This window comes from Cupressus sempervirens, chromosome 7 (assembly GCF_028749045.1).
Source record: "Cupressus sempervirens isolate cs-2001-9-10 chromosome 7, ASM2874904v1, whole genome shotgun sequence".
Lineage (NCBI taxonomy): Eukaryota > Viridiplantae > Streptophyta > Pinopsida > Cupressales > Cupressaceae > Cupressus > Cupressus sempervirens.
The window spans coordinates 824,102,116-824,114,162 of NC_143124.1; the positions used below are offsets into that span (position 1 = coordinate 824,102,116).

The 12,047-nt window shown below is 35.7% G+C and overlaps 1 pseudogene; it reads left to right on the top strand.

Annotated features, from left to right (window-relative positions):
- The first annotated feature begins 766 nt into the window (after positions 1 to 766).
- On the top strand, positions 767 to 2,218 carry LOC149549936 (CST complex subunit STN1-like; annotated as a pseudogene).
- Positions 2,219 to 12,047: the final 9,829 nt, after the last annotated feature.

Genomic DNA, 12,047 nt, shown 5'->3' on the forward strand with positions numbered 1-12,047 from the left:
ATTCTCCTGGGGGGTTAGAAGATTTTATTCAATTCTTGCTTTTAATTTCCTATCTCCATTAAGCTATGACATTTAGAGTTTACAATAGACTGAATACATTGCTTTATGGCTAGAAAGTAATGTCACAAAATTGTTTCAATTCTTGATTTCATCATGATCGTTATACAAATGGCCCAATATTTGATAAAACTACCATAAGTAAATTGATTTGGTCTACAACTAGTATAGCTTGATTGCCTATGTATCCAACTTAGAGTTTTTTTTGATCTGCATTAATTATTGACAAATTCCCTCATCAGCTTAGAATTTGTTTTGCTAATAGCCTACTACCTATACATGTGAGTTTGGTGCTATTAATACCATCATGATGCTTTCATCAATAATTTTAGTTTACTTTAGCTATTGTATGCAAAGTATTATATTGTTTTCTAAAGGACACCCATGTTGTATATTATACAATAGTGGACAAATTTTTCATGTTGTGATGTTTTTCACTACAGATTGTGATAAGGACTCAAATGGAGATGCTAAAAGGCATCAACTCATTATAGGTGTATGGAGTATTCGATTACACATTATTGAATTTAGCTTGCATATGAATACCCAATTCTTTTGAATTTCAAGTATAGACTACTCTTTTTCAAAATGTCAAAAAATATCATACAACATATGCTACTATTAGCGTAGACATTGGACCTCATTGTTGGAAGTGCTAGTGTATGAAATTTTATGACTATCCATCTTAGTGAATTGGATTTTGCTGGGTGAAGGCAAATCAATGTGGGAATTAGGCTTAGACCCTATGCGTCTCTCACATGTGAAGATTTTTGCATTTGATCTCCTTTCCCTACAAAACCCTACTTCATTGGGAGGCCCAAACACTTTCTGGAGAAAGGGCCTGCTCATTAAGAATGTGGAGATGATGGGTGTGGTTGTTAGCAAGGAAAGATAAGATAAGTTTCTTAAATTTCTTGTAGATGTTAGGACCGCTTGTGTCCCATGCATTCTTTGTCTCAATCATCTTACTTCCAAATATTATTCAAGGGTTCAAAAGCCTTAGTTAGAATGTTTTGTTGCATTGGCTCTTGAACAATTTGAACATGTGTAATTGGGTTGATTGGTGACGTTGTAGGGTAGGGTTACTACTTACAACAAGCAATTGCAGGTATGGTACTTTAATGGGATTTTAAAGATAAATTGGCTATTATGCCTTGTTTCTAACATTAGATATGTTGATTAAGAACATTATCAACTTTTAATGATACCTAAAACAAACTTACTTACAAGATCTACTCAAACTTGTTGATAACATATTTCTTGTTTAGCCTAACTGAAAAATGTTTAGCAGTAAAAAATTTTTGTGTGAAATTGTGTCCCATGCTTTTAGTTGGAGGTTCAATGAGTAATGTATTGGAGGCCACTTTTGAGAAAAAAATAATGTCAGTAACTTAAACTATATAAACCATTATATGATATTACCTACACTTTGTAGGAACTGCCAGTGAATAGCTTTTCAAGAATTTGGGGACTGGCAAACCTCACTTTTGAAAGCTTTGTTCAAAACCTAGCTAGTTAAGGATAATTATTCCCATAAAAAATACAAATCTTCCCTTTCTTGTCATAAAAATATTCAATCTTAAATAATCTCTAGCTTTCATACAATGTTATAAGAAGTAACAAATCATTAACATATTAATGACATAGTAGATAATCAGAAACAAAGTAGAATTGGAAGAGATAAATTTTAAGCTCTTTGTTGGTATGTCTGTAGAAATTCTTAAAAGGAGATCTCTGATTGTCTTAGATGGAAGCATTTAAAACTAAAATGAACACCCCATGTTTTATTTAGTTTAGGATTTCATGAAGCAAGCTATAATAGTAAAAAAAATTCCCATGCCCACCTAATATCATTATACAGTGGGTTTTCATATAACAATATATATATGCTAAAACATATATGTTTTAGAAGTAAATACTATATTTTCCCTAAAAAAATCCTGATGCACATTCTTTAAATGCAAAATATGCCAACCTTTTAATTGCAAGGAATGAAAATTTTGATCACTTATGATTTTTTTTATTGCAAATAAGAGTTAAATTTGTTCTGGTTGAGAGAGACCCCAATGTTGAGATTTATCGCTAGATCGATTACATTCAGCTTGTAGTGCAATGCTATGACTTACCTACTTCTTTTCCTCCTAAGCACAATGCTTTATGACCCAAATGGAATGAAGTTGATGTTCAGGTGTCTTTCTTTGGTTGACTGGTAAAATGTTGCATTAGAATGTTTTATGGTCTTTTTCTATCCATTTGCAACTATTTTGATATATTTGTTAACAAAAAATCTTTTTTTAAGTCACGAGGGTAATCTAAAACTGATTTCTATTTTGGCAATTGATAACTTGTGTTCACTGTATTTTCAAAAGTTAGGCTTGCTCATATATCATAATATTTTTATAGAGTATTTTAGTCACCCTTATGATAAACATCCTTAAATACATGAAATTCAAAATTTGGTGCCTACTCTACAAAGTAAGATGTCTTTTTTTAATGAACAATTACATATCTACTAACAACTAATTTATTAGTAGTTGCATCAATTAAGCAATATGCTTTTGATTTTTCACTATAGACAACAAAGTTGAAATTATAAATTTTTGCATCTAGTTTATCTTTAGTGTTATGTTTAACTAGTACAAAAGAAATAGACCCAAAAATACAAAAATAATCAATGGTAGGCTTAACACCTATCCAAACTCTTTAGGAGTGGTATTTTGCAAACACTCACTAGGACATCAATTGAGAATGTGTATAGTAGTTTGTAGTACTTTTGCCTAGTAACAATATGCTACATTTTTAATATGCATTATACACTTAGCCATTTCAACAATTTTCCTATTTATGTGTTTGATCACTCCATTCTATCCTAGAGTGCATGGTGTCATACACTACTGATGGATTCCCTATTGATTTGCAAAGTTGGTGAATACCATTGAGGTGAACTTTCTCCCATTGTTTGTCCTTAATGTACTATTTGCAATCTGCTACTTCCTACCTCAGGTCTAACATGCTTTTAATTTCCAAGTCTGAGGAATAATATGACCATTGTTGGGATATCACACAGAAACATTTAGGTCTTTGCAAGGAGTATCTTTCCTATGCACCACTTTGGCACTTCCAATCATTATTGCAGATATGTATCCAATCACTACATCATTGGTAAGGCTTCCTACAAAATTAAAGTTATGCTCAATAATTTTGAGGTAAAGTGATTGAAGAGTTTATACTCCATCAATAATATCTGTCCCTCTTTCCATGTATCAATCAGTATTATTGTGGCAACAATATCTTTAGAATTTTCAAACATGCGATTGAGAAATATTCTTGTTGTCACGTACATTATTTTATTAATTACATTCTGGAATTGTGCATGTTGGCCTCAAGTGGGTTCACATTTCAGCAATAGGGTTGTCTTTTCTTAATATTTCTGCATTTTGTTTGAAGCTGATGATGATTATTATTTTTGGTTATTGTCTGATCTTGATATTTCCAAATGTGATTATTTTAAGTTTTGAAGTTCAAAATATTAACTTTTGATACTCTATGTTTACCACCTTTGAGGAAATAGGGAGAATACCTAGACATTGTTTGAGATCAAGAATTTGAATTTGTTTTAGAATATCATGAGTATAACCTTTGTATTTGAGCCATAGGATGATTGTGTTATGGGGAACCTTTGAAAGGCTCAATCATAAATTATATTTTTATCATTATTAGCTTTTTCTTGTTTAACTTAGACACTATGTAGCCTCTTTTCCATGTTATTCAATTCAGCAATATAATATTGTCAACCATTCTCCATTATAGATGTAAAAATCAGAGAGTACTCTAGCAAGTTTTTTTTGCTCTAAAAGTTTTTAAGCTAAAAACTTGTTGTTAAAACTCACCAAGTTTTTGAGCAAGTCCAAGGGAAAAACTAGGCCACAATGAAACTAATGTCCTACAGAGAAAAAGTTCATTTACATTTTATTTTTCTTGCTCTCAGTTGCTCCCCTAGCAAAATGAAGCCCTCCCAAACTTCTTCAGGTCCATTCGCAACAACTTTGCACTAAGGAGAATAGAGAAGGTTCTACAACAAAATAAAATTCAAGCTTCTTACCCATCAGTGTCAATGTTGAAAATCATCTATAGGAACTCATTATCCAAGAGCTAAAGACCCTGCTTGAAAGGATGCCTATCAAGGACCAGAACTCAGGTCAATTTTTTGCATTGAATGTGAAAAAGTGAAAAATATTGGCATAAGCCACCTCAAGTAACACCTTGCACACATCCACTATCAAAATGCCAAGGGTTGTGATGGAACCACTAAGGAAATTAACAAAGAAATAGAGGCCATACTTGGAGATGCAGAAGAGAATAATTTTCAAAGTGAGAGGGCAAGGCAAACCCATTGGATACAATTGTTCAATTGTGTGTTTTCTTTGATGTTACACAAATTTCATATCAGTTATCAGACAGAGTTTATCGAGCTCAGTTGATCAGAAAAGAAAAAGATAGAGTCTATAGTGCTTAGATAGTCAACAAAGTGAATTACAGAGTCTACCAAGAATTCTTGATAATTACACTATGGAGACAGTTTCTACCAAGCTCACTCGAGTGTCAAAGGTTTCTACAGAAGTCAATTTCTGCTAAGCTCACAAGGTCAGCGAAGGGAAGACGGTGTTTACCAAGTTCACTCAGTCTCCAAACTATTTTGCAAAATTCATAGTGTTTACCGAGCTTTAGTTGGTTAACACTGGAAATAATTTCTGGAGCAGTGTTTATCAAGCAAGGTTAGCCAATGAAGGATTTCATTTTTTTGGGAAATAAAGTTTAATTTTTTCATGTAATGTTTGTAGCTGACTGGTGTTATGATTATTAGTAATTGTAACTTGTAAATGATCCAACTTGACAATTTGTATGGTATAAATAGAAGATCAAGTTGGGAATTCTAAGTTGTAATGAGTGAGCATGCAAGTGAGTTGACTATGTGAAGAGGAAAGTGTGAGTGAATTTTGAAGAAGGATTAGATATCCTTGAGGAGTTACAAAGTTGTATTCGATCAAGAGAGGATCTAGTGAAGCAAAACAAAGATCTATATCAGCAAAGTTCTATTGCATCTCATTTAGGTCACTCATTGTTACTTTCTCACAATTGTAGCAGTGATTTCTAAATCTCTTAACAGAGTTGGTTTAACAGCCATTTTTGCAAATCCTCTAACAAGGTGGATAGTTCTATTGAATTGTTCTAAAGTCCTCTAGCAAGGCCACTCCTAGCAGGGTGATCAAATCCTCTAACAAGATCACACCTAATAGTGTGTTTTGTAACCTTTAATAGGGTTGGCTCCTAACAGTGCTCACTTTAGAAGAGTGGAAATTAGTAGCTAGTTACTTGGTGGTTTTTCCCATATTGGGTTTCCACATTAAATCTGGTGTCTCTTGTGTAGATGTTATTTCTTTTATGCATTCGCGTCAAATCTTTATGAATGCTTAATAAGTTAATATACATCTACCAAGTTACAACATTTTTTTGTGTGGCTACTAAGTGATATTAGTAACTAAGTTTATAAGACATCTAAGGTATCTGTGGATTTGTTTTTGGAGTAACTGATTCAACCCCCCCCCCCCCCCCCTCCTCAGTTACTCCATCTATATTTCCAACGATTGGTATTAGAGCTTTTGGTGCTCCTAGGAAGGATTTCAAAAATCTAAGCTAAAGATTAGGATGTCTTAAGGGAGGGAAATTCCAAGGCTTAACAAGGATAACTTTTCAACATGGCAAGGTCTCATGAGGCTCCATCTGGCTTCCATTACAGACATAGTGATAGGGACACAACCCAAGCACAGAATGGACACTATAGGAAAGGAGTAAATTTATTAACTATGAAAATATGCTAGTAGACTTAGTACCTCCAAACTCCAAAACAAGCCCTATTGGCTTACAATAGCATAAATCTAGAGATAATTTCTTCTCCCAGTACCTGCTCTCAAACTTTACTCCGAACTGCCTTTTACAATGCCAGAAATGTCCTTAAATAGACCCCAAAGGGTTAAGGATTAGGAATACATTCTAGAAAGTGCTAGTTGGCATCCACCACCAAAATGGAAGGCTCCAGAAGTCACTTTAGAAGTCGGTACAAAATTAGAAGAATCCAGAAATGGTAGCCAAACTTCTGGGAGGCATAACTTTTGAACTATAGCTCTAATTGATGAACTGTTTACATTTTTAGAAAGCTCTCATAGTGCTTTATAGCCCTATGGAGGAGCTTAGCTTGTCCTCCATTTTTCAGCCTTGTAAGAGGTCATTTAATGCCTCAAACCTAACTTTGAAGCATTCTTAGGAGGTCTCCAGAAATCAAAAAATTGTGTTAACTTTCAAACCGTGCAGCCTTTTGACCTGATTCTTTTTCTGGAATGTTCTAAATTACAATTTTAATCCTCCCTCCAATTTACACCTTTTGATTCATAATAATTATGGCTCAATTACATAGTCCTTATTTTCTAACATTTACACGTATCCCAAGGTCCTTAAATACTCTAACCTAGAACACTGATAGTGGAACTGTGAGAGTTGGAACCATTATTTGACCCAAATGGGTATCTAGAAATTAAAACACATGAAATAGAAACTATGTCTAGGTACTATTTTTTTGGGTGACACAGGATTTTCCCTTATACCTCTCGATACTCCTGCATCAGACACCTAGGGTAGATTGAAAAGTGACCCTATCACTTTATGGATGGTAGAGGAAATCTCAAATGGGGAACCTCAGCTACTGATATCCAAGTTGAATCCTTTATCAGTCGCCTTTTCCACTTAACTAGATACTCTTCATACTGCCTATTTCTAGTACTCTTGCCCACATGACTATCCAGAATCTCTTCTATCTCCTCCTTCTTAGAAGTAGGAATTGGACATGGCTCTAAAATTCAGCTCCTCATATGCACCATCATCATGATAGTCTATTATGTCTGCAATGTTGAAGATAGGAGAAATGTGAATTCCATTTAGCAACTCCACCTCATATGCATTTCCTAAGTCATGTTTCTTTAGAATTTTGCAGGGGCCAAATTTCTTCATCTTCAGCTTGTTGTAAGTACCTACTAGAAATCTTTCCTTTCTTAAGTGTACCATGACTAGATCCCCTACTTGGAACTCCTTATGTCTTCTCCTTTGATCATCCCTAGCTTTATACTGTTGATTCATCTTGGTAATGTGTGCCTAGACCTCCTCGTGTAGGCACATGATATATTCAACAAACTCTTCTGCTTCAACACTTGTCTTCTCCCCTTGCTCCCTCTTCCTCAATTCTGGTGTAGTCCTTGGGCTACTTCCATATACAATTTGGAATGGTGATTTACTAGTACTCCTATTTATAGAGTTCTTGTAAGAAAATTCTGCTTGTGGTAGAATCAAATCCCATCCCTTGGGCATATCCCCAACTAAACATCTCAGTAAATTGCCCAAACTTCTGTTTACCACTTCTGTCTAGCTGTCACTCTATGGATGATGTATGGAACTTAATTTCAAGTTCATTCTCAACTTCTTCCACAATGTTCTCCTGAAATACCTCAAATTTAGTGTCTCTGTCAGAAACTATACTCTTTAGGAGGCCATGTAGTCTTACCACCTCTCTGAAAAATAAGTCTGCAATATGGATAGCATCATGAGTTTTATGGCATGGAATGAAATGTGCCATTTTGGAGAAACTATCAACCACCACAAATATTGAATCATTACCCCTTTGTATCCTTAGCAATCCAAGAACAAAATCCATACTTATGTCCTCCCATGGCTTTGATGGAACAGGAAATGGTTGATAAAGTCCAGTATTATGACTAAATCCCTTGGCCACTTGACAAACCTGACAACTCTGTACAAACTTCTTCACATCTTGTGAAATCTGAGGCCAAAAATAATGTTCTCTAAGAATGGAAATGGTCTTATCTTGAAAAAAATGTCCCGCCATACCTCCACTATGTTTCTCCTTAATGATATTTTTCCTCATGGAACTCCTTGGAATGCACATTTGACTACCCTTGAACAACATACCATCTTGAATCAAATAGTCTAACCACTTAGTTCTATCTACAACAACAGGTTCTTTATAAGCTTTCCATTCCTTAGCAAAATCAAGATCCTCAGGGTATAGATTCTTGAGTTCATCAAACCCAACTACTTCAACCTACATTACTATAAGCAACAACTGCCTCCTACTTAATGCATTTGCAACCCTATTAGATTTTCCACTTCTATGCTTCAATACAAATGTATAGCTCTGCAAGAACTCTACCCACTTCATATGCCTCTAGTTCAATTTACCTTGGCTATTTAGATACTATAATGCCTGTTGATCAGTATATAAAACAAATTCCTTTAGCAATAAATAATTCCTCCATTTCTTTAAGGCATGAACTAGTGTATAGAACTCTTGATCATAAACATAATACTTCTTTTTCACATCATTCAATTTTTCACTAAAATATGCAATAGGCTTACCTTCTTGGCTTAATAAAACCCCAATAGCATTTCCACTAGCATCACAATCCACCTAGAACAGCTTGCTAAAATCAGGAAGTGCCAACACAAGTTGTTCTATCACCCTCTTCTTCAGCAATTCAAAACTTCTCGCAACTGCTACAGTCCATTTGAACTCTTTTCTATCCCCTCGTATTGTGTCAGTTAGGGGTGCACATATGCCACTCAAATTCTTAATGAACTTTCTGTAGAAACTAACCAGACCATGAAATGATCTTACCTTAGTATTAGACCTTGGAGTAGGCCATTCCAAGATGGATTTTACCTTCTCAGGATCTATTTTGAGACCTTCAGGTGATAGAACAAACCACAGATAGACTAACTCTTTTTTAGCAAAGCTACACTTCTTCAGATTAATTAACAATTTCTCTTCCCTCAACCTTTCAAGGACACTACGAATATGCAATAAATATTCTTCCAAAGTCTTGCTGAAAATTAAAATATCATCCAAATAGACAATAATAAATTTTCCCAAGAACTTCTTAAGTACATCATTCATAAGCCACATGAAGGTACTTGGGGCATTCATCAATCCAAAGGGCATGACTAGCCACTCATAAAGACCCTCCTTGATCTTGAAGGCATTTTTCCATTCATCTCCTTCTTGTATCTATATCTTGTGATAGCCACTCTTGAGATATATCTTTGTGAAGTATTGAGCTCCACTCAAGCAATCCATAAGATCATCCATTCTTGGTAAAGGAAATCGATACTTGATGGTTATCCTATTTATAGCTCAAGAGTCTGTACACATTCTCCACTCTCCATCCTTCTTTGGTGCCAGTAGTACAAGTACTGTACATGGACTGAAGCTCTCTCGAATCAAACCCTTTGTCAATAGCTCCTATCTATTTAGCTCCTCAATTTTAGTAGGAGTCATTCTATGAGTAGCCTTGTTAGGAAAGCTAGCTCCAAGGATTAAATCTATCTGATGACTGATTTGCCTTACTAGTGGCAATCCTTCTAGAACATTATGAAAAATGATATCTCTAAACTCACTTAATAAATCTGAAACTTCAAGTGGTATTTCACTACTACCTTCCTTATCTTTTCTAGGAATCAAAGCATAGCATATACGCTGATGTTTCATGCCATCTAAAAACTTTCTTCCATCAACAAGACAGATCTTAGCACTATTTGATACGTTTTCACCTTCCTTTACCATGGGCTTCAGTTTGTGGTGAACTCCATCCTTTGTTAGAGAGTATGTGTTTGCATGACCATCATGTATTGCATGCCTATCAAACTGCCACAGTCTTCCCAACAATAGATGGAAGACATCCATTGGAATAATATCACAGAGAACTTCATCATGATAATTGCCAATTTTGAACTTCACTAAACATTGTTCACTTACTAGGACCTTATGATCATCCTTCACCCAAGAGATCTTGTAGGGCTGGGGGTGTCTCTCCCTCTTGAGCTTCAGCTTAGAGACCATCTCTTCTGACACCAAGTTGTCAGTGCTACCACCATCAATGATCACATCACAACATTTATTCTCACATTTGCATCTGGTATGAAATAGACTCCTCCTTTGTCCCAGTTCAATCTCACCACTTAGTAGGACCCTTTCATTTACTAAAGTCTCTCCTCTTTGTACATCCTTTGAATGTGATGACTGTGCATCCTCATCCACATGAGCAACCCTAGCTTGGCCCTCAGCTCTCCTATCTGTCCTTCCTTGTCATTAAGGGCATTCAAAGGCACGATGACCTTATTCATTGCAATGGAAATGGGTACCAAGGAAACCTTCTCTTCCTAAACCTTGTCCACATCCTCTACCTCTTCCTCTCTGATCTCCAAAGTTTTGATCATGGGAGCGGTTGAAATCCTCATTCCTCTGGTTCTTGTTAGTACCCACATCTTCATTTTTCTAATGGGTCTCATTTCGACCTCTGGTTGACCTACCACTGCCCCTTCCTCCTTGACCACAACCTCTTTGTCTCCCTTCAAACCTTTTATTTAGATTCTCTTCAACTCGTAGGGCAAACTAGTATGCCTCTTCAACGTTGCTCATTCTTACTAGACTTAATTCCTCCTAGATGTTAGGTCGTAACCCACTGATATAACAAGCAACCTTCTCGTTATTTGCTTTTACATGCCCTGCTTTAATCAAAAGTCAATAAAACTACTCTATATATTCTTGTACTAATTTTCCTACTTGCTTTAACCCATGCATCTTCTTAAAAAAATCAAGCTTGTAGTCAATAGGAATGAACTACTTCCTTAGTTTGTCCACCATGCGATCCCACTTTGTGATCTTCTCCTTTCCTCTTCTATTTCTTTCCAATTGAACATCTTTCCACCAAATTTTGGCATGGCCTTTGCAAACTTAACCCTATCTAGATCCCTGATATCCTCATACTCAAAGTACTCTTCTAGTTCATTGATCCAGTCGATCAACTCATCTGATTTAAGATTTCCTAAAAATACACCCACATAAATTGTAGGTCTTTTTCCAAACTTAGTAATGGCACTGAAAAGCCTCTCCTCTTCCTAATTTAGAACTTCCCCTTCTGGTCCAATTTCTTCTTCTTCATTTTCGTCCTCACTTTCATCACCTGCAACAACATTTGTTCCTCTACGGAGCTCCTCCTGCAATGCTTGAACCTGGCTTTGGAGGGCTCTAACCTTTGTAGGATTAATAGCGCTAGCCCTTCTACCACGCTCTCTTCATAGAGGCATCTTCTTAACTCAAACTCACAACCACACAGTCTTGGTGCAAACTGCCTCACAGTCGGTGCTCTGTCTACACACTCAGGAAAACCTACTTTGATACCACTTGATGGGGACACAACCCAAGCACAAAATGGACACAACAGGAAAGGAAAAACTTTATTAACTATGAAAATATTCTATTACACTTAGTACAGAGAAAAGAAACTCCAAAACAAGCCCTATGTGCTTACAATAGCATAAATCTAGAGATAATTTCTTCTCCCAGTACCTTCTCTGAAACTCCACTCCGAACTGCCTTTTACAATGCCAAAAATGTCCTTAAATAGACCCCAAAGGGTTAAGGATTAGAAATAAATTCTAGGAAGTGCTAGTTGGCATCCACTGCCAAAATGGAAGGCTCCAGAAGTCACTTTAGAAGTCAGTACAAAATTAGAAGAATCCAGAAATGGTAGGCAAACTTCTGGAAGGCATAACTTTTGAACCGTAGCTTCAATTGACGAACCATTTACATTTTCAAAAAGCTCTCAGAGTGGTCTATAGCCCAATGGAGAGCTTTGCTCATCCCCCATTTTTTTTCCTTGTACAAGGTCATTTAATGCCTTGAACCTAACTTTGAAGCATTCTTAGGAGGTCCCTAGAAACAGAAAATCTGTAATAACTTTCAAACCATGTAGCCTTTTGACCTGATTCTTTTTCTGAAATGTTCTAAATTACAATTTTAATCCTCCCTCCAATTTAAACCTTTTGATTCACCATAATTATGGCTAAATTACATATTCCTATTTTTC